The sequence below is a fragment of the Rattus norvegicus genome, chromosome 13 (assembly GCF_036323735.1).
Source record: "Rattus norvegicus strain BN/NHsdMcwi chromosome 13, GRCr8, whole genome shotgun sequence".
Classification (NCBI taxonomy): domain Eukaryota; kingdom Metazoa; phylum Chordata; class Mammalia; order Rodentia; family Muridae; genus Rattus; species Rattus norvegicus.
In genome coordinates, this window is record NC_086031.1 from 76,312,843 (window position 1) to 76,337,395 (window position 24,553).

The 24,553-nt window shown below is 41.2% G+C and overlaps 2 long non-coding RNA genes across 2 annotated transcripts in view; one reads left to right on the forward strand and one right to left on the reverse strand.

Annotated features, from left to right (window-relative positions):
• Positions 1 to 4,137: 4,137 nt before the first annotated feature.
• On the forward strand, positions 4,138 to 16,643 carry LOC120096296 (uncharacterized). The gene is made up of 3 exons (XR_005492578.2): positions 4,138 to 4,265; positions 13,344 to 13,597; positions 15,591 to 16,643. It is a non-coding gene; the product is annotated as an uncharacterized LOC120096296 (long non-coding RNA).
• Positions 4,655 to 24,553, reverse strand: part of LOC103692000 (uncharacterized) — a 49,136-nt gene continuing 29,237 nt past the window's right edge. The window contains exon 3 of the long non-coding RNA XR_595520.4: positions 4,655 to 8,222. This is a non-coding gene — a long non-coding RNA (uncharacterized LOC103692000). The remainder of the gene's footprint in view (positions 8,223 to 24,553) is intronic.

Here is a 24,553-nt window from a genome sequence, read left to right on the forward strand (position 1 = left end):
CGTGCTGAGAAAGTAACAGACCTTTGGTCATATACTCTTGGATTATCTCCTGGACGCTTTCTACTCAGTGACTTTCCATGACTCCTACGTGATATAATTGGTACTCACAGAAGATGATGGCATATATGTATTTCTGATCATTTGTCACATTTATTATGATGTATTAAGCATGAAAGTCAGATCTATGAAAGTATGAGAAATACTGATGGGTGGATTTCTCTTCCTTTTCTTTTAGCTGCTTTTATAAATAGACTAAATGACAAGTCAGCAACAAACCCTGTGACAGGAACCCTGGGGGCAAGTGAACAGCATGGACATGATTGGCTGCAGTGGTAGAAAAAGGAAAGGGGGTCATTGGAATTTTTGAGAAAACTTTATATATGTGGTGAACTACCATTAACTTTTAGGGCTTTCAAGTGATGGAAAGGATTGAAAACATTGTGGCCAGGCCTGCAGCTTTTAGTCTGTGCAGACTGTGGTCAGGATGGTACTTTGAAGGAGTTGCTAAGCCCAGCCCTTCCTTACCAAAGTTGGGGTGGGGGCAGGAGTAAGAGGGCATTTGCTTCCTTGGCAACAGTCTGGAAGAGAAATCATTGCGGGAACCACACTTCTCATTTACCCACCTTGAGTCAAGGGCATCCGTGATCGAGGCAGATGTCTTGACGTGCCTTTGTTATTATTCTTGCCTGCTCTATTTTGGATCTGGAATGCCCTTCAAATGTCTACATGATAAAAGTTTAGTCCATAGCTCAGTGCTGTTGGGAGGTGGTGGAACCTTTGAAATGTGGAACCTGGGGAAAGACCTTATGGCACTGGGGTTATGTGTTTGAAGACTGGCCTTTCCTCTACCTCTCTTTTGTGGCTGACCATGAAGTAAGCTGCTTTACTTCCTATGAACTCTTACCATGATGTGCTTTCACAATTCTGCAAGCAATGGGGCCAACCAACCAAAGATCCATAAACTGAGAGCCAAATAAAGTTTTCTCTGTATAAATTGATGACCTCATATATTTATTCCATTAACAGAAAGCCGAGGAAAATAGCACCTGTTTTTGGATAAGACGTTGCTGGAACCTAGTCTAGAGTCTACCAGTTAGCCTCATACATACAATTTCGAGATGATATATATGAGGAAAGTATGAGAGCAGGTGGCAGGGGTGGCTTGGTTCAGTAGTCAGTAGAGGGATCATTAAAGTATGAGCTTCAAGAAGCAGGTTTGGGAATCCCAGCCACTAACTTATTTCTGGGGTAGCTAAAAGTTCAATGATCAACTCTTGTTTCTTTCAGCTAACAAGAATGACTCTCTTTTTGTAACTGAAAGGCTTGGCTGACCTTCTCTGGGTGATTATTTTTTTTTTTAGACCATGGTTTTAAGTCTTCATCCCACTGAGTGGATCACATGACACATGATGACATGCAATAGGCTATCACAGAACTCATTACAAAATCAAAGCGTAAGTTCATTGTTTCCCTCCATCCAGTCACTGTTTAGTCAGAGGAGATAGTCCTTCCTCACTCCTAGGTTAAAAACTGTGGTCCTCCATGACCATGTTGTGCAGGACACATAACCATTTTGAATTAATGAATATATTCAAATCGGTAACAAGAACATTTACTAACAGATTTTAAAGTATAGCAGTGGCGCACCTCCATATCTAGATATACCTAGATCAGTCTGCTTCCCCTGGGCCTTCTGGGGGGAAGTGGGAAGTTGACTGTGTCTTTGTCTCCCTAACTTCTCGTGTTCTTTCCAAAACTCAATGGACAGAGAGTCTAAGACGGAAATGTAGGAAAATGCTTCCTGAACGGACCCAATAGGATCTGTTTAAGTACTGCACATTCTTAAAGCAGAAACCCTCAGGAGGTTCTTCAGTGGCTCCTTAGAAGCCAGGATTCCTTAGTCTCTTGGATGTTCATATCCTTGCCCTTTTGGAATCTGGGTGGCCACTTGCTCTTCTCTGGCAATCCAAAAGTCATTTTTAGTTTTTTTCTTTTAACAGTTTGGGATGGATTTATACAAGGTGATTATTTAATGTGACTCTAGTCTTTGCTAAACAGGGCTTCCCTTTTCATTCTTTGCCCTGACAAACCTAAGTAGTAGTGCCTGACTTTGACCAACACCTGCTCTGCCTCTGCCCCCAGAGCAGTCGTGCCGTATTTTTAATAAATTTTTTTTCCTGAATTCAAATCCTATATCTTACAAACTATAGTGATCATATGTCAGTCTGCCTCTCTGAAGTCCACACTTCCAGGTGTGAGAGGAGACAGATATTCCTTTTTTAAACCCTGATGTATGGGACAAGCATGTGTCTTGAGGAAAAAGAAAAGTGTTTTTGAAAATGCCATGAACTCAACTCAGCACATATGTGTCAGGAAGTGAGCTAGCCAATAGGGTGCTTTCTTCCTGCATTACAGAAAGAATGACACAGATCACTCTATTGGAATGGTGTTGGAAGAGCAGATTCTCGTAGAATGTGTGATGACACGATCCAGGGAAAGTAACCCATAATAATTCCATGGAAAATGCTTGCGTGTATGACTGACAAGAAAATATGGGAAAATTTGAAACGGAGAGACGATACTACGCTAGGAATTCGGCCTGTTGAGCTAGTTTCCCTTCCAGGGCAACTTTAGTTTGAGATTTCTTATCTTGAGGAAACACCCCAGGTGATACCTGGAAGTCTTATGGCGTCAAATATTTGCATATTTTGTTGGCTTCTTGTGTCTGCAGAAGTTGACTGTGAACCCCAGCGAACACTGCCAAGACTTTTGTTTCTTTAAAAACTCTTTCATGGGAAACAAGAGCCAAACAGTAGGAGTTCCTCCTCCTCCTCCTCCTCCTCCTCCTCCTCCTCCTCCTCCTCCTCCTCCTCCTCCTCCTCCTCCTCCTCCTCCTCTTTTTTCTCCTCCTCCTCTTCTTTTTAACTTCTTTTAATTGTTGTTGTTGTTGTTTTGGTTTTTTTTCTTTTCTTTTCTTTTCTTTTTTTCGGAGCTGGGGACTGAACCCAGGGCCTTGTGCTTGCTAGGCAAGTGCTCTACCACTGAGCTAAATCCCCAGCCCTTAACTTCTTTTAATTGATTGTGAATTTCACTTCCCATTTATTTCCCCAAGTTTGTATCTATCGTCTGCCTTTGCAACTTCCCCCAACAAAAGAAAATGAAATATAAAAATACAATTCTTAATGAGCAGAATTATTTTTCTCTGTGAGAAAGCAGGTTGTGCCAGCCTTCATTGGCAAAGAGGCCTTGTTGCAAATGTCTGTTAGCCAGTGAACCAGAAATGATGCAGTAGGGAGAGCCCATAGGTGACAGTAGTAGAAAACAAGGTGGAATTAGTGGAACTAAGAATGGAAGCTCTTTTTGTCAGCAGGGTTCTGCAACCGAGAGAAGCTAGTATAGCAAAGGGGAAACTGTCTCTGGAGGGAAAGCAGTGAAGAAAAAAAAATCTGGGAACTGGTAGGTTTCTCCACCAAGGTAACAAATCGAATTGAGTGCGATTATAGTATAAAGGCAGGCTTAGTATGGCAGCTCTGGGGTGCGTTCAGTGATCTCACAGGAGGAGGTCAGTGAAGTTGCAAGGCAGAGCTGAGGTAGGGGCTTCTTAAAGGGGAGGGGAGGGAAAGACGATGTGATGGCGAGGTACTGGGTAATAGCCTTATTTGGTGAGTCTTTAGGGCCCTAGTATAGGGTAGTCTTAGATTCAGTGGTCACTTTGGAATCTGGAGCTGGCTTTGTCCAGTGTTTTGCTCTGCCTTTTGTGAACATGGGCTCCTGATCAAAAGAGAAGGGCGGATGCCTCTTGACCCATGCCATCTTGGCTTTGTCCCAAAACTTCTGGCTTAACAGGAACTAATAAAGTAGCGTCTGAAAAACCTAAAACTGCTTGGGAAATCAGAACGCTGAATACAGACTGGGCTGCGCAAGAGTTCACAACTTCTACCCTGGCTTCTGTACTGGAGCAGCAGACGTGAAGACAAGTTGCAAGCCTAGTGTAAAATAGGGAAACAGTCACCACCACCACCCTGTGCTGGCAGCTGTTTGCAGTCCTCCAGTTTGGGGCTTTGTCCGAGAGATGCAACCTTCACAGCAAGATGGGACCGGAGAAGAAATCTGTCTCGTCGTGGCTCAGTAAAGTCTCAAAGGGCTCTCCCAGAAGCCACCTTGAGAAGGGTCCCTCAAGTTAAGGACTAAACCTTCCTGTGGACTAGAAGACACACAACAATCACAAGTTTTGTTTCTAGTGGTCAGCCGGCATTGATCTGGATGTGAGTAAGTCTACTAAGCCGGTTAGTTTAGCCGAGGGTGTCTTTCAAGAGATTGTAGTGATTGGGGATCAGAGAGGAGTGGGAAGTGAAAATATGTCATGCAGCTTTTAGAGATTTAGAATGAGACCATCATATTGTATTATTGGATAACCAACCAATAATTGGGGATATGGATACATATATATATATATATATATATATATATATATATATGTATATATGTGTGTGTGTTTGTGTGTGTGTAAGAACTATTAAAGAGGGGTTGGGGATTTAGCTCAGTGGTAGAGCGCTTGCCTAGCAAGCACAAGGCCCTGGGTTCGGTCCTCAGATCCGAAAACTAAAGAAAAAAGAAAAAAAAAGAACTATTAAAGAGACAATACATTTGAGAAGGAGCTAAGGGTAACTCATGGGAGGGATTGAAGGGAGAAAAGGGGAGAGGGGATAGTGTAATTATATTATAATTCCAAAATTAAAAACATTATTTTTTTAAAGGGGAAACCATGGTTGGAGTGAGGAGCTGGCCACCCTCCTCTACAACCCCCTTTAGTTTTTCCAGGGGCTTGCATGTTAGCCTGGACCCCAGGTGCTCAGTCACACACAGTCTGACATATCTGCTGAAACCTCGTCCAATCTATAAAATATGCCACTCTTAACTCTTAAGAGAGGTAGATTTAATAGAAAAAGTCTCCACTGTGGCCCAATGTTAGGGCTGCAGCAGGGTGCACAGAGATAGGGTCTTGGGCGAAAGGGAACACAGCACGGCTCTAAATATTCCGAAACTAGAGGGCTCCCAGCTGGTTCAGTAGCATGTATTGCCCTAGGGGTTCCCAGGAAACACATCCCGGACTTGTTCAGCAGTCTCTGAACCTACGCATGGAGAAACTTAGGGGAAGCATGCTAGAGCCCTAATTGGTTTGACAACTTGCCTAAGCAGATTGCATTAGCACCCTGTTCCCCACCTAGACCAGCAGAGGCATAGGAGACCTGGAACACAGGGCTTGTATTCCCAGGTCCAACCAGAATGTAGACAATATTCTATCGCTTCTTGGCCTTTTGGCCAAGATCAAGTGTAGAAAAGACATTCTACACAAGGCTTTCTTCTTTTCTGCTTTCTTTCCCTTTGTCTTGTCTAACTTTGATTTTTTTTTCTGCATTTTCATACGGTTAACTATTTCATTTATTTCTTTAATTGGATTTTTATCTTGATTTCTTTCCTTTCTCATTTTCCCCAATTAAATTCTGTTTTATTAAAAAAATTAGTGGCAACGAATTCAAACAAACACACTTAAATATTCAGAGTAATAATTAAATTTGTAAATTAGCAGTGGCTAATGAAAGGCAAATATGTTGGAGGCAGAAAGGTCTTTGCACCCACAGACCACTATGGAAACCAGGAATGTTAAAGACAAGGGTTATATCCTTGACAGAGGAAATAAAATGCCTGCAATCCAGCCAGGAAGCTGGGAGTGGATATTGTTAATGACCCGATGACCTTTTGATATCTCTAGAGGCAGCTGTCAAATCTTGCCCAAATCCCTTAGAATGTTATCTCAGACTCAATCCTTAGACTTTTATCATTAGCTCCCAGTTGATGGAACCCATCCTTAGGGGAGGTGTCACACGTACACATGGCCTGATGACCTCTATGCGATCTCAGTCAGAGACACACTAAATCCTAGGCCCTTAAGCTATAGAACCCATTTCCATGGTCACAAATCCTTGGTCATGGAATTCCTATGTAGCCCAGCCATAAGCTTTATTATGCATCTAGAATAGGAATGATGGTTGCCTGGAAACAAAATTTTCCAAATTCCATCATGTTTGAATATGCCTAAATAAACAGCCTGGCATCAGTCTCCTTGAAATTTGGTCCAGGATGACAAAGTCAATCTTCACTGAGTTCTCATTCTCACCGCTTAATGGTTAGCTTCACTGCTGTTTCCCCATATTTTTGCATCATTCTTTGTTATTATCTTCTCTTAAAAAAACAAAAAAAACAAGCAAACAAAAAAAACATTTCTGCAATATTCTTTGGAAATCTCTCTTACCTTTCTTTTGTTTTGCATTCTTACTGTTGTAAATACCGTTTTAGCATATATTGTCTCTTTTTAAAAACTAGATGCTATAGTTATAGTTTTTAATGTAGATTTAACTGTATTTCTGGATTTTTTGCATAAGCAGTGTTGAATGTCAAACCTGACACCTCAGACACACTTGGTGGGTGTTTCTCCACAGAGCTGTTTTCCAAATCTAGTTGAGAAGAATTCCACTCTTGTGTAGACCACATCTTGTTCTGCTGGAAATCTGGCAGATTTTAAGTATTAGTCAAAGTTAAAGCATCTCGTTGATGACCTGGGCCAGAGTACACATAGTTGGAGGAAGACTAGAAGTCCCAGTGAAAGCACAGTAATCAACACAGAGAGATAAACCACGGCTGTAGATACTGCAGCTACAAAAGGCAAGGGAGATGTGCCTGTATATTCACACTGCTAACTAACCCGGAAGAACAACCACATAGGATATTCCCCACACACCATGCTTGTTCAACACATCTGCCTTCACTTTCAAAGGGATTAGATAACTCTAGAGATCTGTAGGGAAAGCTGGCCACTCAGGTTTTAACATAATGACAGCAGTAGCAAATCCTACTGACCACAACCTAACAAGCCACCTGAAATCTCACACTGACGCGAGCGAACATGGAATGTAAACTCGACAGTACGAAGCTGGCCTACATTCTAGGGCACAGCCTCAGAAGAAAGCTGTCCCCTGCAAAGGCTGTCACGCAGAAGTTCAAGAGATTTGTATCCCAACTGGTGTCTCAAAGTGGAAAGACAAACGAACAAAAAACTTTTTTAAATGTCTAAACTCAACAATTCCATAACTGATCCCAATAAGGTTGAAGTACTTAACATACTATATAAAAAATTCAAAGTGATTATTGTAAAAACGATCAAAAGCTAAAAAAGCAAACACAAACAAAAACAGATTAAAAAAAAACCCAAATATATAACTGAATGAAATAAGGAAGCCAGGTTGGTGCTCCAGTACACACGTGCACAGCTGTAGTGAATGGCTGAAAAATCTCTTAACATAAATGTTGAAAACAAAAAGCTCCATAAATCAAACAATGTCAACAACAGAAAACTTATTTGAAAGACTTATCAACAGACTAGATAAAGAAGATGGCTGGAAGAAAAAGTTGACAATTTAGGCTATTAAGACAATAAAGAACACCTTAAAGACAAGGCCACATGTATCTAAAAACTGCTAAAAAGCTAAAAAAAAAAAAAAAAAGAGAATTCTCTTCAAATGCATAAGTAACAAGAAAATAAATGGGGTGTTTTAACTTCCTAAATAATAAGATAAACTGTATTTATCAATCCATTGATACTCATAAGCATACTTTATGCTTTGTTTTTTTTTCTCATTATTTTTCTTTTGAAGTAATACCTAAGATTATGGGGAACATTTCTCACTGATATCACATTTATTGGGGGCAGAAGAGTAAGTAGGGCTTTGGGAAAGAGGCACCAAGACTAACATATAAAATAAGTATGTTGTCAAAAAGACTACCACCTACACCCTCCCCATCATCAGGGATACATGTAACAAAATAGAGCATGGATGAGAAACAGCCCCAAAGTCCTCCCACCAGTGCAGGTGATATATATGTGGCCTATAAAGGCGCAGGTATCACACTCATGGCAGGGATAGAAATGGGAGGCCATTAGAGTTGTGACTTCTTAGGTCTCTGCCTGCTTCCATGCTTGGGAGTATTTGCTTTCTTAAGCTGTCTCTGCTTCTATAATTATCCACTTGCTCCAGGTCTAATTCTTTATGTTGCAATATAAGAAAGTGGAAATCTCACCAGGGTCCCGTTGGATTCTGATCCATGCCTCTAACAGTAAGACAGCAGTTTTGGAGGGGCAGAGCTCCCAGAGACATTCAGAGATTCTGTGGAAAAAAAAATGTGTATAAAGGATAGGGGTTTTTGTGTTTTATTTCCTGGGATTTGGAGGTAATTTTTATAAGCAGGGTTTCCAAGTCACTTGGATAGTGCAGGCTTTGTCATGTGCTCTCTGTTTCCTGTAGTTCCCCATGTCTCATTCACATCTTCAATCATTATAGGAATGAGCCTTTGCCCTTTAGGATTATAATGAGTCAGAGAGTCACCTTAAACATCTCAGTGCCTCTGCACCCCTGACTTTAGCTAGCTATAATCGGCTTGGAGGCACTGATTTATCCATCCCTTTTCTTTGCCAAAATGTTTTTCATCAAATGCTGATTCCTTTAGACCTTCTGATAATTTTAACTTGAAAAATACGTTTGGAATATTTGGTGGGAAAAAGGAATACAGGTTGTTACACAGTTTTTCTTCTGCAAACTCTGCCCTAAGGTGCAAGTGCAGGCTAACTATGTTTGGAATGCAAGAAAGAATCTCAGGAATCAAGTGAGAACACATCGATTATCAGCAAATCATCCCTTCTAGGCTTCAAGATTGAGTAAACTTGTGGAGTTTAAGGTTGGGGTGTGGAAAGTTCTACTCGAGAAATTTCCCATTCATTGTTAGCACAGGCCAATACCTGGGAAGCCACTTGGGGAAAAAAATGCTGCACTGGGGCGTGCTCTGTGATGATGACTTGTTCTCTTTCATGCACAAGAACTTGGCCCAGCTCTCACCACATCTAGGTTATAGCTAATGAGTGTGTAAAAATGTGTAAACAGAAGCAGGAAGCCCTGTAGACTGCAGCGGAGAGAATAACTGTCACAGAGAAGTGAAAGCCAATGAGAAAGGGGTCATGTAGAGAAGACAGCTGAGTCTTTGCATCTGCATCATAAGATGTTAATAGCTAATATCCTCAAACTGGGGGATTTTTTTTAAAACATGAATGTATACAAAAGATCAAGGCCAAGCTAGTTTTGGGAAACTCAAAATCCAGATCCAAATTTCCATGGCATACCTCTTAAGTATGTTGGGTTGTTTTTTCCCAAAGTGTGGGTTCTTTTTTTAATGACCTCTTCCTCTTGTTTACATAAGAAGAAACTTACCCATGGTGGCAGGAGTGAAAATATTCTTGCTCTTCCCTTTGGCTATCAGACTATTGAAATAATAGTTCCCAAAGAATGTGAACTTCTCCAGGAATTTTATTCTGGGAAACAAGACCGGGATGAAGCCTGGTGCTAGCCAGAGAAGGAAGTTGTCTCCCAGAAAGAGACAGTGCTATTTGTGAGACCACCTACAGGAGAGTCAGGAACACAGACAACCTACTAATGATGACTGGCTAGATAACCTAGAGAGGGACTGCTTAGTTATGTATGGAAACCTCTCGCCTTCTATTTAAACCCAAACCTCTTGTCAAGACCTCAGAGGTAGACTTGGGTCACTACAGCAGGGGAGAAGGGAGAATGGGGAGAGGAGGCATCACTTTAGTATGCAAATGAAGCTAGTTCTCAGAAGGACTGGAAACTCTCTCCACCAGGGAAAAACCTGCAGTCTCCAAATTCAGGAGAAGGAAGGCACCATGAAGAATAGCAAAAATGGCTTATGACTCCTATGGATCCACGCACCTCCCCACACCTCACTTCTGTCTTGCTGGCCTACCACCATCCTGGAAAGTGCTCTCCTAACTGTCTCTCTTTCTGCTGTTCTTTTATTCATGTTGGGATTCTGGTCTTGATCCCAGCAACTGAGAATCTTGAAATGGCAGTAGGTGCTCTCATAACTTTGATTAGCAATCGCCCTTATGCAGATCTACCTTGAAAAGGTGCCAGAGGGCAAAGAGTAAGAAGTACAAAATGTACAATTTGAAGGGAAAAGAGCACTGAGAAAAGTAAATTTGGAGTCAGTTCTTGTGCTCAAAGAGATAAAATACCTAAAGAAAGGCTGAAACACTTAAAGAAAGGCCAGATGTGACGTAGAGTAAATGGAATAGTGCCCTCTGGGAAAGACCTCACCCATCTTAGCTTCCAACTTGTAAAAAGTGACTAAAAGAACACTCACACAGACACAAACAATGCAAAGCTTATGCATATATAACTCAAGAAGTGGGCCAGGTCCCAGCCCCAGCAAGCAAACTTGGAAAGCTTCAGTCATGCAGTTCTGGCTTTAGAGTCAAGGATGACCCAGGTAAGAAGTAATGGAATCTTCCTCCTTGGTTAAGGAAGGCCAGTGAAGCCAGGCCTATGGCAGGAGAGTCATTGCATGGAGGTCCAGGAACACCAGCAATAAATCTTTTTACTCAGTCCCCTGCTGCTTTATGGGGTGTTGTTAAACAAGTTTCTGGCCTCAGAGGGACTCAGACAGGCAGATCAGCTACCCAGAGCTAAGTGACTTAGACTTAAGGCAGGAAAATGTTTTATTATTATACAGCAACCCTAAATATCTTATAAGACTAAGTCTTACCCCACTGATGCTCTTCCCCCTCTGCTACCTCAGGAAGAGCCAAATAAGAAAGAAGACCACAGGGGACCCCTAGCACCAGGCATTCTGGTCTCCGGTAGAATAATCCCATTTGTTTTATTTAACACCCTTGTTTGAGCAACCTCTTGGAAAAAGAATAGTCTTTGTAGGTAATCTTGATTTATGTTAGTTGGGTGAAAGTTTTTGATTCTCAGTCAGAAACACACACATGCATACACACACATATGATACAACAAACACACATACATACATACATACATACAATACACACACACACACACACACACACACACACACACACACACACACACACACACAGAGTTGATATCCTGGGAAGAGGGGCCTTTCCTTCCCAAGTTCTCTTACTTTCGCCTATGTTTCTATCTTGTTTCATATTCTGGGGACACCATACAGGAAGAAGTGTGGCTATTGTGGGAGCTGGTTGGTAACACAGTGTGGAATAAAAGGTATTTGCTCATTTGTCATATTATGGAGAAGAAAGACTACAGAGAAGATCAGGGAGGAATCAGAAGAGTCCAGGAAAACTAGCTAATGCATGTACAGGGCTAGCATTACTCTATGGAAAGGCACAAGGCTGCTGCTGTGATGGTTAGGAAAGTCTTTCTCCTAGAAGCAGGGTGGGGTACAGTAGCAGAAGAAATCAAGCTTGCTTGTAGGAATGACCATAAAGGGAGGCAAAGAGCCAAAGAATGGGAACAGGACGAGATAGCTTTGGTATTCAGGAGCAGCCAAGATTTTTAGGATAGTCTTGAGTTCTGGGAAGGAAGAGGGAGAGGCCAGGACCAGCTCTGAGCAGACTTACACAGTTTATAGTCACAGCGCTTTACTTTACATATTCAGATGATCGCAGCCCTACCGCGTATCTTGGCTATGCTTCCCCAGATGCGCAGTGTGGGGTGCTAAGTTTGCAGTGTCAGAATCATCAAGGCACTTACAGGTCCAGGAGCCAGACGCTCACATTTCATTTGAGTAATAGGGAGGTGAGGCTTCATCTGGCTACTAAAGGAATTTAAGGCATGCCAAAAGTTGGAGGGGCAACTGAAGTTCCTAAATCCCCACAGGAGAAACTTGTCTATCAGCATTGAGGTCAAAGCTTCCTTCTTTGCTTGGCCGAGGGAGCAAGCAGCTGAGGCTCAGAATGCAACAAGGCAGGGAAGCAGATGGCTTGGTTTCACTTTTCAAAGCTCCAACTAACATTATTGGCAGAGAAACTGTCTGAGACAGAATTCCTCTGGGGCTTCCTCTTCTTAATGATGTAACTGGGGCTGGGAGCAACAGTGAGGCAAATAACTTGGGCCAGCCCAGGAGGACTCTCTCTTCTGGGCAGAACAGTCCAAGGAGATTTTCTGTCAGTTGCCACAACGAGCATCAGTACTCAGTAGGCGGGGCATGCCTCTCACATGTTTACATTTTTGAAGCCACAGTGGAGACAGCCCCAGAGAGGAAGTTTGTGTTTTTGCTTCTATTCACTTAGTTGAATTGCTTTTTAAGGAGTGAAGTGACCCTCCCCACCACCTTCCTTCCACCCTTCACTCCCACCCCTAGAAGGCAGTTTTACCTTAAGTCACCCTAAAGTGATGGGAGGAGTCATTCATCCTTTAATAAGATAATACACTTTTTCTCTCTAGAATTCTTGCCCCCATGGGCCCTACTAACCGCCATGAGATTTGTTGGGTCTGTCTATTTTTCTGAAACTAAAAAAGTTCAACTGTTCTTTGCTTTGTCTCTTTCAGATGCTAGCCAGAACTCAAGGGACTTATTCAGTTACTTCAGGCTTCCTCGTTCTATCCCTAAGGTCCCCTTTCCCCTGTGTGGTTGACCTTGGAGTCAGCTTAAGTCAAATGGTGTGGCTTTCCCCTTCTCTTCTCCATTTCACTCCTCTGGGCAACTGCTGTGATGCACATTTTGCCTGCCCTAGGATGTTTTTCTCTTATTCTTTAATAAAATTATCCTTACACTTTTGTTTGAGTCCATTCTTTTTTTATTAATAATTTTATTTTTCTTGGAATATTTTATGTATTTACATTCCAAATGTTATTCCCTTTCCCACCTCTCCCATACCCTTCCCCCCTCTCCCGGCTTCTATGAGGATGCTCCCATTCCCACCCACTCACTCCAACCTCAACACATTCCCCTACACTGGGGAACAAGTCTTCACAGGACCAAGGGCTTTTCCTCCTATTGATGCTGGACAATGCCATCCTCTGCTACATATGTGGCTGGAATCATGGGTCCCTCCATGCATACTCATTGGTTGGTGGTTTAGTCCCTGGGAGCTCTGGTGGGGCTTGGTTGGTTAATATTGTTGTTCTTCCTATGTTGTTGCAAACCCTGTTTGAGTCCATTCTTAAATTCTTTACTAATGAGACTAAAAATCTAAAGAAAGAATCTACGTTTCTCTGAGATCACTGGCTCCCCCAAGAACTAGACACATGCCTTTTGGTACATTTAAAAAAAAAATCTCTCTGTGTGCCATCTTGCAAATGCCAGTGCCAAGGACTGCTTGGATAATGTAGAACAGGTAGAATCTGGTTGCTGTAAGACAGATAATTCTGGTTCTTCAGGAACTGGTGGCAACGGATGACATAACGATATGCTCATGTTTTGTGCTCTTTTTTTTTTTCAATTTCCAGGTGTCTCTGTGATTTGAATTTAGAATGCCAATACAGGGCTCGTGTGTTTGAACAGTTAGTTCCTGCCTGGTGGCACTGCTTTGGAAGATTGTGGAAACTTTAGTAGGAGACAGAGGGAGTGCTTCACTGAGACCTGCCTTGAGAACTTGTAGACCAGCCCCACTCTATGGCTTGATGGTAGACTCAGTGTGGCTGGTCTCCTCACGCCCCTGCTGCCAAGACTTCTCCATTCATGGACTATATCTCTTTAAACTGTGAGTTCAAATAACCCCTTCTTCTTTTATGCTTCTTTCTTATCAGGGATTGGTCACAGTCGTGTGACAAAGGACTAATACATCTCTTATAAACAGATTGAAACACTGACCAACACTTTTAAAGACATGATAAACTTGGCTGTCTGTACATCTATGGCACACTCCATAGTCAGCTGTTACTATGACAAAGCACTGAGGTACTCTCTAGAAACAATGCAAAGATAATCCAAAAATAACATTTCCTCTAGCATTGTTGATTAAAATGGACTCCATTTTTTTAACCTTTGGCATTTATCAAAAAATGTCACAGCTGCAATTTCCTATCCAAGGTCAAAACCTTAGAAGATTCCACCCTTGAGATGGAGGTGTGTCTTTTCTTCCAATCTGTCTTCCATATTCCCATGGTTCACTGCTTTTCTTCAGCATCTGACCTAAATTAGCCAAGAAATTTAGCTCCTAGCATCCTATTTTCCCGTAGTTAGTCTTCAGGATGTGTAGAGGCAATGCAGGCTGTCCTCAAAGCAATATCTCACTAGATTCTTCTTAGGAGGAAAAAAACAAAATGAAGCAAAAAACCAAGCCACCACCACTACCACCACTACCAATAACAACAAAGCTAACAAAACTAAACTACAACAAAACCAAGCAACACCAGCAAAAGTGTCTAGAAGTATGATGAGGTCCACTAAGAAGAGTTTCTGCTTGGGGGTGAGGAACGTATATACCTACCCAGGGCCCCAGAACCAACGTGGTCAGCTGGCGCTCCATGCTACCCTTCCTAAGGCTGCATCCTTTCCTGAAGGAGTGTCAGCAGAGCCATGTGATTATAAACTGACCAAACCTTATAGACACCTAGGCTTCCTTGTTTCAGGACTTGGGGGTCTATACCTTGTATCTGCCCTTCAAAGGCAAAGGTATGTACATTCCCAGGCCTCCAAGTAGCCATGCTAGAGCAGTTGGTAATGAAGTAGAGGAGGGGCTGTGGACAGAATTGGGATGTGTAAGTCAGGATAATGTCTGTATATTTACACCAACTTTCCTCAGTGTGTGGTAAGAAGCTAATGACAGAATGGGTAGGAGAGTGACAGAGGCTGGCTCTTGTCATGTCATTTTTTTATATCAGTTGTGAGGGAGTTAAGAATTTGAAATTTATTCCTGGTCTTCCAGATCATTTTCAAGGCTCTTTGTCAAATCAGTATGAAACTTGCTTTTTGACTCATGTCCACCTAGATCTGTGGTATGACAGATTTTTGACAATTCAGAATATGTCTTATGCTCTTGTGGCAAGGTTCTTCTAGTTCTTTTAATGCTCTTATGTTGTCTTTACATTGGGAGGCAGGGTTTCAGTGTATACATTCTAGAATTACACAGTCATACACACTGTTCTCTTCATTCCCAGTTGTTTTGTGATAGGCAGGGACAAAGGATTAGTTGTGTCCATTGGTGTGTCTAAAGAGTTGAACAGTAGAAGTCTAAAATTCATGTGTTCATGCCTTATGACATTCATGAATACAGCCAAAGACAGGGAAGAGAACCAGACTGCCCATGGTTTCTTAGGTCTTTCCTGACATTTACCTCTCTTCTGGACTTGTTAAAAGTTGGCAGAGAAAACAAAGTTCTCTACATTTTCTCATCTTTTTTCCCTATACTCTATCCTCAAAAGCACGCACCCATATGTATCAAGATTTTACAAGATTCTTATAAAAAACTGGAGCCTGTTTTATCATGTCTGAGGTTTTCTGGAACTTCCTTCATATTTTACTGCTGCAGGGCATTTTGTTGTTGTTCCATCAAAAAGGCATGGCTTAGAAAAAAAAGGCCTTCAGAAAAGGGAAGAAATCTCCAGAATATGGAAAACAAATTCTAAAAATAACTCATAGTTTCAGATTACCCTTCAGACATGATGCCAGCCCTGTGAAATTTAGGAACCACTGATGCCCATAACATTATATCTGGTACTGGATCTTTCTCATCAATGTCTTCTCAAATCTAGGTTCTGTATAATGATTCTTGAATGCACCCCTATAAAAAAGTAAACACTATCGCTGAGGATGGGGAGTTGACTCATCTAAGCACTGACTGCTCTTCCAGAAGACCAGGGTTCAACTCCCAGCAACCACATGGCAGCTCAGAACTGTCTGTAACTCCCAGATTCAAAACCTTCACGCAGGCAAAACATCAATGTGCATAAAATAAAATTAAATGAAAAGAAAAGAAAAGAAAAGAAAAGCGTGAGCCAAAAACTCTTCTGAACCTGGAGTGTTCTGAGTGAAGTATGGAGACCATGGAACGGGAGGTAAGTATTCAGATTGTTTCCCCAAGGGCAGCTCCCCCAAGGAAGTCAGCCAGACAGAAAGGGAAAGAGAATGAGGGTCTTTAAGGCAGAGGAAATGGGTACACTGAGGTCCTTATGGAGGGCCTAGTTTAATGGAGCTTGGTCATAAGGCTTTGTATGGAGATGATGCCCTGCGCTAAGAGTCAACATGGAAATTCACTTCTGCAAGACAGAATCACAGTTGTTGGGGGAAGAAGAGGACATAAGAGACTGTCGACAGCACAAAGGCTCATGTTTAGTTGGAAGAGGGAGTAATAACATTCCATCTAACTAGGAGAAAATAAGTGAATAGAATTGGGTCACTTGCTCTCTGGGGGAAAAAAGGTATACTTGTTTTCTAATGGGGATTACAAATATTTCTTTAAAAATACCCCAAGATTTCTCCAGTTTTTTATATTTCCAAGCATTAAACCATTAAGCTAATGTGAATTTAGGGTGATGTTTCACATATGTCAAAATGTTTTAACACAGGCCATTTTATTGTTCAGAAAAAAGAAAAATTACTAGTGGCTCCAAACATTTTCAATTTCTTTCTCTCTCACAGTGTTTAAAAGACTCAAAGAATTAGTTCAGAAGGGGTTTCAACAGTAATTTAATGTGTGTTGACGAACATCAGTTTTGTCATCTGTCTTAGAAGAGAGAAAAAAAGAAAGATTATATGTGTTAGTTAGACTTTTTATTGCTGTAATAAAATACCATGACCAAAAGCAACTTGGAAAGGAAAGGGTTTATTTCACTTATACATCCATATCATAGTTCATTGGTGAATGAAGTCAGGGCAGGAACTCAAACAAGGCAGGAACCTAGAGGCAGGAACTGATGCAGAGGTCACAGAGGAGTGCTGCTTACTGGCTTGCTCCTTTCGACTTGCTCAGCTTGTTTTCTTGTAGAACCCAGGACCACCAGCCCACAGTTGGCACCACTCACAATGGGCTGGGCCCTCTCCCTTCAATCACTAATTAAGAAAATGTTCTACAGACTTGCCATGGGTTGATATGATAAGCCACTTCCCTTCTCTCAGATGACTCCAGCTTGGTTCAAGTTGACATAAAAGTAGCCAGCACATTACAAATGGCATTCATTTCTTGGACACGTATAATCGGTACAGTTCTGATAAAGTCTCTGAAAATCACTCACTCTAGAAATAACCAGTACATTACCAGTGCCACGCACTCTCCTGGGTATGGGGGGTGGGTGCATAGCAGAGAGTGCAACAGACATTTCTGACTTGACAGAACTTGCTGTACTAATATTTCCTAGGAAAAATATGATTTGATTAAATACTTTCCAATTTATCCAACCTCAGAATAAGTTTTTCAAAATACCCTTTATGAAATACAAATCTACAGCCATCCACACCAGCTTCCTAATGAGAAGGTTAAGACAGAAAGCACCATGGGCATGTATCTAAAATCAGACAGACCGTGTTTTTAATGATGGTTGATGATTAAAAGGCACTGGGAATTGAGAAGAGTATAGCACTGTAGCACATGATTATGGGAGAATGTGAAGCAAAGCATAGGAAACAGCTAACAAAGAATACATGGGCAAGTGTGAGGTGACCCAGTTTTCTAGATCTTGGTGATTATAAATTGGTTGACAAATGCCAGACAATGGCATAATGGCACAAGGGAGGAGCAGGTCAATGTGTTCTAAAATAAGATGCTCATTTTGAGAAATCTAGGCACAAAGAATTACAAATTCTCTTTCTTTTTTCTTTCCTCCCCCCTCCTCCTCTTTTTCCCCTTTCTCCTCCTCTTCCTCCTCCTCCTCCTCCTCCTCCTCCTCCTCCTCCTCCTCCTCCTCTTCTTCCTTTTTCGAAATAAGGTTTCTCTGGGTAGCCCTGTCTGTCCTGGAACTCATTATGTAGACAAGGCTGTCCTCAAACTCAGAAATCCCCTGGTTCTGACTCCTGAGTACTGGGACTAAAGGCACTTATCATACCACTCAGAGTAAATTCTCTCTTTCAACTGTTGGAGAATTATGTAGAATTATAAATGTTCTCTATTGCCAAGTAGTGTATGCTGATAGGAGCCTGAAATAGTTGTCTGCTGAGAGGCTTAGCCAGAGCATGACAAAAACAGAGGCGGATGCTTGCAGTCAACCTTTGAACTGAGAACAGGGTCCCTGTTAGAGGAGTTAGAGAAAGGATTGAAGGAGCTGAAGGGGTTTGCAACCCCATAAGAACAACAATACCAACTAACCAGAGCTCCCAGGGACTAAACCACCATTCAAACTGTACACGTGGACAGACCCATGGCTCCAGCTGCATATGTAGCAGAGGATGGCCTTATTGGGCACCAATGGGAGGAGAAGCCCTTGATCCTGCAAAGGCTCGATGGCCCAGTGTAGGGGAATGTCAGGGCAGGGAGGCAGGAAGGGGTGGGTGGGTGGGTAGGAGAACACCCTCATAAAAGAAGGGGGGGTGGGGATGGGATAGTGGGTTTATGAAGGGGAAACTGGGAAAGAGGATAACATTTGAAATATCAATAAAAATATGCATTAAAAATGATTCTGTCTTCCCATATGGAATATTAAAGTTGTATTTCAGTCTTTAAAAAAATAGAATGTAGAAAGTTGCCCTTGTGGGGATTGGGGTATAAGCCTTGGTGGAGCTAGATACCACCATGGCCCAGGGCAAGTTTAGAAATAAGCAAATCTCAGAGAAACATCAAAATCAAAAGTCAAGACTTGTTTATTAAGTTCAAACCAATTCTAGTCAACTGGAGCATAGCTCTATTTTCCACACCTTAACCCTCTGCCATGGTTGAAGGATAGGCTCTTGCTTGATCAGCCACCTTTCAGTCAACATCATGTTTATAAGACAGCTTGTCTGGGGCTGATTCTCTTCCCTCCTCACTTCTTACCAGGCTATCCCTTCCCTACTCCTCACAGATAAAAACTAAACTCTCCTTGTCTTTCTTTTTTTCTTTCAGTGAAATACATAGCACATGCATTGACCATTTATCTCATCTCAAGTATCAGTGACATTAAGAACATTCCCAGTGGCATGTAGCTATTTCATCACCAGTCCCCTTTTCTGCCCAGAATGTTTTTATTTGAATGTCCATATAATAGAAGTTTGTGCTGATAATACCTCCTTAACAGTGTGGAAGAACCAAGTAACAAAGAATGTATCTGAATATTCTCCAGAAGCCTTTAAAATACCACTCAAATGTTTCTCTGATATAGGATGTAAATGTAATGAATCCAAATAAAATATTTCTGTTTATTTCTTCAACACGCACAAATGAAACTCTTGCTGTACCCTCTTAAGCCAAAGAGAGAAACTTTTCAAAAGGGTTTATGACAAAGTTTTGTTCCCCCTCCATGAAGTACTCACTAGTCAGTCAGAGAGCTCTCTGCATAAACTCTGGGTATGATTGACAAGTGGCATCATCTTGGGATGTCATAATGGTGAAGGTCCTCCCTGGCAGTCTGGTAGTATATGTCATCTGTGGGTACCAGACATCCATGTGGTACACATATGTACATGCAGGTGAAACACTCATGGGTATAGGTAGAAAATATAAAAAGTAAGTAAGTAAATAAATAAATAAATAAATCTTTCGAAGCAGAAAACAGTTTTTAATGCAAAGAGATAGCTACTTGTGAGCTTTGGGGATTCTGTAGAGAGAAAAACAGAGACAGCAGCAGGGAAGGCAGACTCATCTTTACACTTAAACGTAGGTGCTATAATTCCTCCCTTTCAGCCTCTGTAAGAACTGAATTTTCTATCCACACCTGGTCATTTACTAAAGCCACACTTGGCTCTGGCTCCTTTTTACAAAATAAATGGTAACAATGAGAATCAGTCTAACCTGGGGCTGCAGATCTCCAGACGGTTAGCTTGAGGCACTGCAATGGTCTGCTGTGCTGCTAAAAATGTGTGTGTTTCTTTCTCAATAGTTTCCAGCGATCTAAACTATGGGTGGGGAGAGATGAATTGAATCCAGCTGTCTGATCAGGGGATAACTTGGGAACAATCTCCACAGGAAATGATTAAAGTAGAAACCAGAAAGATAAACTCAGAAAACATTACTCACCAACTTTCTCCAGCTGATTTAAGTGCTAGGTCCATTGAAAGGGGGCTGGTGCACTGAATCTTTCTCAGAAGAAGCCTGACTGAGGATGCACTCAAGCCTCTCTGACCATAGTGTAGACCTATAAACCTGTCATGTTGTTCATGAAATCTGGGCAGCAAAATAATTTCAGTATTAATAGATTGATCCTAGCATTGATACTCCTTTTTCTCTTCATTTGCCCTTTGAAGAGGAGTTTGTACCCTAGAAGCAGAAGATGAGGGTCAGTGAGCAGTGTTTCCTCCTTGCTTACCTGTCTCTTCTTTCCCCTAGACTAGAGCATCCAGGACCTTACCTCACATGGGACAGATGAACATTTCTTGGAGTAGGTCCGCTTTCATATCTCTACGTTTAGTCTGTTTCATCGATATCTCCTAGGGCATAAGGCAGCAGCCAGCTTTGCTTTTAAAGTCATGATCATTCTCCATTTTCTCTTAATGACTGAATTTTCTTATCCCTCATTGTGTTCCAAAGCAAAACTCAGATGATTCTGAACAACATGACAGGTTTATAGGTCTACACTGTGGTCAGAGAGGCTAAGTCGTCAGCACAGGCTCACTTGCCTCCGTTTGTTCATGTGATTGGGGCTCTCATTCTCTCTCCTCTGCTACTCTCTTCCTGTACCTTCGAGTAGTCCCTTCCCTCAGCCCCATCCTCTCAAGTAAAATCTCTATTTTCTTGCTTCTTAACATAGATAGGAAATCCAGTTAATATACCCTCACTTTGGCATTAACATTGTCTTGGGTTCATAGTGTTGCCTGGCTCAATTGTGAGTCATATTTCTCTTCAGGGAGATTTCTAGTTGCGTCAATGCACTTGAAAATATTAATGACCCCTTACGTTTTGTTCTTAATGGGTCAATTGCTATCATTTCCTGGAATTTCTTTAAAAATCACCCAAAGAGTTGGTGATTGTGGTGATTTGAATGAGAATGGCTCCCAAAGGCTCATATAATTGAATCCCTGATCACTTGAAAGCCATGGAACTGTTTGGGAAGGATGACAAGGTATGGCTTTGATAGAGGAGCTGTGTCACTATGAGTGTGCTGTTGTCTCAAGATGTAAACTCTCAGCTACTGTGATGGCTATGAACTCTGACCCTCTGGAGCTAGGAGTTCCAATTCAATTTTCTTTTATAAGTTCCCTTGGTCATGGTGCCTCTTCCCAGCAATAGAAAACTAAGTAAAACAGTTATTTTATGTCAAAGGGCAGAGCCTACAATTTCATTAGTTAATTTACACCCTCCAATATTAGATAAAAAATCAAAAGGCAATCTTTTTTTTTTTTTTTGGAAATAGGATCTTGGTTGGTTTAGTACTTGCTGTATAGCCTGGGCTAGCTTCAAACATACAGCAATCATGCACTAGTCTCCAAAGTGCTAATATTAAAGACATGTATTAGTTGTCGACTTGACTATATCAGGAACTAACTAAAATCCCAAAGTGTCTGGGCACACCTGTGAAGAACTTTTGCTTAGTTAGATCATTTGAAGTGGGAAGATCTGTTTATGATCCAGATCTTTGAGGTGGATAGACACACCTTTAATCTGGAACTTTTGAGGTGGGAAGAACTACCACATATTCTGCTGGTGACCTATATAAAGAATATGGAAGAAAGAAGCTTCACCCTTCACCTACTTGCTCTTACCTTGATAGCAAGTCCATTCCTTCACTGACTTTAGAACCTACTTCTGGATTCTGGCATAAACTGAAGACCAACTGAGACATTCAGCCTCTTGGATCGAATAACAACTAGACTCTTGGATCTTGTTGTATTAGCTGGATCATAGCCCGTAAGTCGTTCTAATAAATCCCTTTTCTATATTTACAGAGAAATTCATTCTATAAGTTCTATTACTCTAGAAAATCCAGACTAATACACCCAGATTTAAAAGTGATACTTTAAAATCCCAAACTGGTGGCTGATGCTTCCCTAAGAAGGAACTTGGAGAGTTTATAGAGTCAGATTTGGAGCTGGTGACAGTCTAGCCTGAGACTTTGGAGCTTCCAGATTGGCCTTCTGGTTTTAGAATTTGTCATCACCTACTTGAGTAGAAATTAAGCCAGTAGCTTAGATGTCAGAACCATTGGCATGGAAATCTTTGGCAGCATATGTGATGATCAGGCAGGAAAAAAAATGAGAATGAGAGACAATGCCCTAGTGTGTGGCACATGTCTCTCTGTGTGTTAAGGCTTACTCTGGGGTGACAATGCTTATCAGCCTATGATGGAACTTAGTAGCATCAGTATGAATGGAAGCTAGCATTCTGAAGACACAAGATCAATTTCAAGAATGACTAGCCTGTCAACTTTATAGAGTGCTTCTTGAGAAACAAAGCCTGAAAGTTGGGTTTGAAAGATTTTATTTCTCGAGATCAGGAAAGCAAAGTAGTAATTTTTCTGAGCTGTCTCCCTCCAAGTAGATTACATCTCATTCAATTAATTATGGATTATAAACATTAATTAAGACCAATGGAAGGCTTCCCAGTTCTGGTTTTTGTTGAGAAACAGTAGATGTAGACAGGCTTTGGTTTGAAGTTCTTTAAATCTCAATACAATGTCCAAGGGGATGATGAATTTTTTTCTTAGCCATCCTTGTTCCTTGTGTGACTTAGTTCTCATTTGCCAGCAATGTAAGAGAGCAACATTTGATAGTTCTCCTTTAATATTTTATGTCTCAGTATAAATCATACATTTTTAAGGAACTTCATTCAGGCTCATTGGTTATCTATCATTTCATACTTTATTAGACTCCACAAGGCTAAATGACCTTATCATGCTATCCTCTGGATGGCTCTGTAGAAGACATACATCCTCTTTCTTTCCTAATAAGCAATTTGAAGTTTGTCATAGTTTTATAAAATGTGCCCATCTTCTTGAGGACATATCCTATGCTGACGTTTTGTACTGACAAGAGATTAGTTCAGATGGAGACTGAACTGAGTAAATTTAAAACACATGAGTACCTAAGGAAATACTATACTTCTATATAGAGAGAAAAATATATTTGCACTTCTAATATATTTTTTAGATTAATAAATATAAATATATAAAATTAGATGTATATCTTTGAGATATTTAAATGCATACAGAGACATATATTGGGCTTATTAGAGTGAGCTCTCATGAGATAAAGAACATGGAAATAAGAGAGAGAGAGAGAGCGCACACGTAGACAATAATAACTTGTGACTCAAAACAAGATAAAAATGATATTGTATATCTTTCTGGGTTTGGGTTACCTTACTCAATACCATCCAATTATACACAAAGTTTATGATTTCATTTCTCTTTATAGTTGAACAGTATTTTATAGTGTGGTTTTTTTTGCCACATTTTCATTATACACTCATCAGTTGTAGGACATTCTGGTTGTTTCCACTTCTTAGTTATTGTGAACAGAGCAGCAAGGAACATGGTTGAGCAAGTGTCTGTGGAGGAGGATGTCCAGTCCTTTGGGCATATGCCAAAGACATATGTATATACACATACATGTACACATACACACACACACACACACACACACACACACACACACACACACACACACACAGAGCCAAAGGTGTCGCTGAGTTATACATAGCTTTATTTTTAGCTTTTTTGGAGAATTCTCCACACTGATTTTCACAGTGGCAGCTACTAACAGCTCTTCTAGTTGAATTTCAGAGCTGTTCAAGAAATGATGTCTAGCACTGGAAACTCAGGCAACTACTCAGCGCTAGTGGAGTCGTGGTTATTGGGGAGGAATCTACAACTATTCATTTACAGAAAGAAGCGTGTAAAGAGAGGCTGGGGACTTGTATAAACTGAAAATTTGACATTCATTGTAAAAGTTCCTTGCTGCCAAACAGTGTGGTCTCATGCTTTTTTGAAATCCCCTCCTCAAAGTAGCAAGTCTCCAAGCCCCGAGTCCTTTTAGCTTTCTGTGAATTCTGTGAGAAGCCTATTGTCAAACTTAGCTGATCACCTGAGCAAGGATGACTCCATTTCCAGACAGCGCCATTTAGTAACCCCCCACATAGGTTTCATGTTTCTAGTTCCTGAAATGTAAGGTTCTTTTCTCCTGAGTTTCACCTCCCTACAAAATGTCAGCTTCTCTCCAAGGCCTGCCGCTCCACATTATTGGCCAATGCTCACTACTTCAGTGTACCTTTCTGCAGAAATCAAGTTGGTTTTACTGAGACACTTGTGTCATGTGTCTATTTCTTATGATGCTAACAACAGTAATTCTGTTCTCTGAGTGTTAACTCCTCAACCCAATCTGAGAGTCAGAAGGAATGTGTGGCTAGCCAAGAAGTATTTAGCAAGCACAAATTTCAAACTCCACAAGGGTGTGAGAAGTTTATGTGGAGACTGGGGAAGCATAACTCATAGGACCACCATTTCCAGAAAAAGCTTCTGCTGTGAATGACTGGTAATTCGGATGAGCAATTGAGCAGACAATCTGTTTCATGGCCAAAAGATTTCAAACATATTTTTTTGGCAAACATTCCCCTTATCCATTATGCATTTATGACAGTGCCCTTGTATGAAGGCTCCTA